This window comes from Microtus ochrogaster, chromosome 1 (assembly GCF_000317375.1).
Source record: "Microtus ochrogaster isolate Prairie Vole_2 chromosome 1, MicOch1.0, whole genome shotgun sequence".
Classification (NCBI taxonomy): Eukaryota; Metazoa; Chordata; class Mammalia; order Rodentia; family Cricetidae; genus Microtus; species Microtus ochrogaster.
In genome coordinates this window covers 36538003-36541229 of record NC_022009.1, presented here as the reverse complement: position 1 = coordinate 36541229, position 3227 = coordinate 36538003, and the positions used below count along the sequence as shown (strand labels likewise).

The following is a 3227-nucleotide window of genomic DNA, read 5'->3' as shown; positions in this document are numbered from 1 at the left end:
TCGGTGGAGACAGATGCAGTCTGGAGATGCAGTCTGAGGGCAGGATGGTCCCTTCAGTCTGAGCGTTGGTAGAGGTAAAAGCACTCTCTAGTGGGTGTAATTGCAGCCGAAGGAAACCTCCAGCCAAGCGAGGAGGCCCACTCTTCCTCAACCATAGCTGCCCCAATGATTTGGGAGGTAGCGAAGGGCAGGGAGCTGGACTCTGAGGTGCCCCTGCGACTGGAGCAGCCATGGAGGACAAGATGCCCCAGACTCTATACATCGGTAACCTTTCAGGAGATTTGACTGAAGCTCTCATCCTCCGGCTCTTTAGCCAGATTAGACCTTGTAAAAACGGCAAAATGATTATGGATACAGTGGGAAACGACACATACTGTTTTGTGGAGTTCCATGAGCATCGCCATGCGGCTGCAGCGCTGGCTGCTAAGGATGGGTGGAAGATAATGGGAAAGGATGTTGAAGTGAATCGGGCAACAACCCCCAGCGGGCAAAAGAAAGAAACAAGCAATCACTTCCATGTGTTTGTTGGTGACCTCAGTCCAGAAATCGCAACTGAAGACATCAAAACAGCTCTCGCACTATTTGGGAGAACGTCAGATGCCCGCATGGTAAAAGACATGGCTACAGGGAAGTCTAAACGATATGGCTTTGTCTCCTTTTTCAACAAATGGGAGGCAGAAAATGCCATTCAGCAGATGGGTGGCCAGTGGCTTGGTGGAAGACAAATCAGAACTAACTGGGTAACCGGAAAGCCTCCAGCTCCAAAGAGTTCATATGAGTCGAACACCAAACAGCTGTCTTATGATGAGGTTGTAAGTCAGTCTCGTCCCAGCAATTGCGCTGTGTACTGTGGAGGGATGACATCGGGACTGACAGAGCAGCTAATGCATCGGACTTTTTCTCTGTTTGGACAAATAGTGGAAATTGGAGTCTTTCCCGATAAAGGATATTCATTTGTTTGGTTCAATTCCCATGAAAGTGCAGCACATGCGATTGTTTCTGCTAATGGTACTACCATTGATGGGCATGTGGTGAAATGCTATTGGGGCAAAGATATGATAAATTCCATGATATGGTATGATAAATCCCATGCAACTGCAGCAAAATCAAATTGGATATCCACCAGCATATGGCCAGTGGGGCCGGTGGTACGGAAATGCGCAACAGATTGGCCAGTATGCGCCTAATGGTAAGTACTTGCCCATGGGATGCATGGCCAGCCACGGGCCAGCAGGGATTCAGGCCCAGTCTTCTGCACCATGGATGGGATCCAACTACAGTGTGCTGCCTCCTCAAGGACAGAATGGCCGCTTCCTAAGCAGCCGGCTGGGTATCCAGTGGCAGGGTATGAGACCCAGGGAAAGCAGACCACAGGATGGAAGCCAGGGCCTTGATGCCACAGGGAGGGCAGGAACGCTGCTGTTTACCTAAAGACTTACCAGATCAGTCCGTACAGATGCCAGATAACAATGTATTTATTTAAAAGATTTCATCTTTTATCATGAAATTACTTTTCATCCACGTTGTTTTCAAAAGGAACAAGATGGTGGATGTCTGCCAATTTTTGCCTTCATTGTCTTTTTTGATAAAGTTCCCTGAGGAACTTTCAAAGACAAATGCGGGGATTGCTGCCACTCTTTAGGAATTAAGAGGCAGAAAATCGCACAGTGTTGAACTTTTTCCACTAAGGTAGTGTGCAGTTTTAGTTTGCATTCCTGATAGGATTTAAAACATGTAATATAGATGTAAAAAGAAAAGCCACACTTTTCTAGCAAAGTCTAGAAGTTCTTTAGAACTTTCAGCGTATGTACGGGTCCGTGCTAGTTTTAAAGGGTAGGCATTATGTGACCTGTATCATCTCCACTGTTACCCTTTGGAATTTTTAAATGTAGATTATTAGTTTATATCATTTTGTATCTGCATTTTTCACAAATTTGTCCTGCCTTATGAAAATTCTGTAAAATATTCTTAAATGAAAAAAAATGATGTCCACTTAGATTGAAAACTTTTCTCAGATGGACTGAAATGACATTCATCTTGTTTTTATACGAGAAGGGGCCTCAAGAAACCCCTATGGATTTGTTTAAAGGGATTTTTATCTTCTGTGATAAACCTTGCCATCTACCAGGAACTATAAAAACAACAACTCATGACTAAGGAGACTCTGCAGTGTGCTGAGTCCTCCCCCACATCAGCCTCATGTGTCAGCATTCATGTTTACATGTGTGGTTTCCTAAGATAGTTCTGCAAGTTAGCAAGCTTTGTATGTCATTCCCTTCCTAAAGGTGTCATGAAGATTTGAGGTGAGACAGGATTTACATGTGAATATCATATACTTACTTTGATGGTCTTTGATACAAACTCATCTGTTCTTGTTTTTCAAGAATTTTGAGACACAAAGTTGTATGTAAAGGAATATATTAATTTGACGTTTTCTATTTAGATTTACTTAAGCAGTAAATCCACTTTAATGCATACAAATGATAGCTGTGAAACTGTAGAATATTCCTCAGGCTTGGGATTCAGTAAGAACTCCAAGATTAGCCTGAAGAACCAGCCAGGCAAAACATATTTTTAAAATATTCAGAGGCCAAAATATGAACAAACAAACAAACCCTTAAAATCCCACCTCCTTAAACAGCCATCAAAGAGGCTCCTCACACAGGCTTGACTGGGTTCTTTGGTCCCTGATCTCCAGGAGCTCCGACATTGTTTTTGAGGTTTGCTCTTTGATGGCAATGTTCTAGCCTTGGGATTTCTAGTTCATTTCAGAGTCTCTCGGTTTGGTTTGGTTTCAGTGATGACCACACCTCCTCCTTGACATCAAAGAGGAAGGAGCCCCTGTGAATTGTGGGTTTTGAGACCTGCAGAGAGCTCCCTACATTTTACTTAGGCCTGTGGAATTGGAAGCGTGTCCGGGCCTGCATCTTCCAGAGAGGAGCACTTGACTCTAACCTGTTCTCTAAGCCAGTCCTCTTGGAAAGCAGAGCCCAGAAAGACTGATCGAAATGTGTGCTTCTCTGGAGCTCAATTCTAAGTGGTTGTGCTGTTGTCTCATTGAGTCACTGTGTATTTTTAGGTACTAATACATTGAAATTTGCTTTATGGAAGATGAATACATTTTTTAAATGCTTGAAAATTTTATTTTTTTGTAAACTTCTACAGATCAGGACAGGCAATAAAAGCAGCTTAAACAAAATATTAAAAAACATTTTAATTAAAAAAAA

The 3227-nt window shown here is 42.9% G+C and overlaps 1 pseudogene; it reads left to right on the top strand.

Annotated features, from left to right (window-relative positions):
- The first annotated feature begins 230 nt into the window (after nt 1-230).
- LOC101991128 lies at nt 231-1394 on the top strand (annotated as a pseudogene).
- The last annotated feature ends 1833 nt before the right edge of the window (nt 1395-3227 follow it).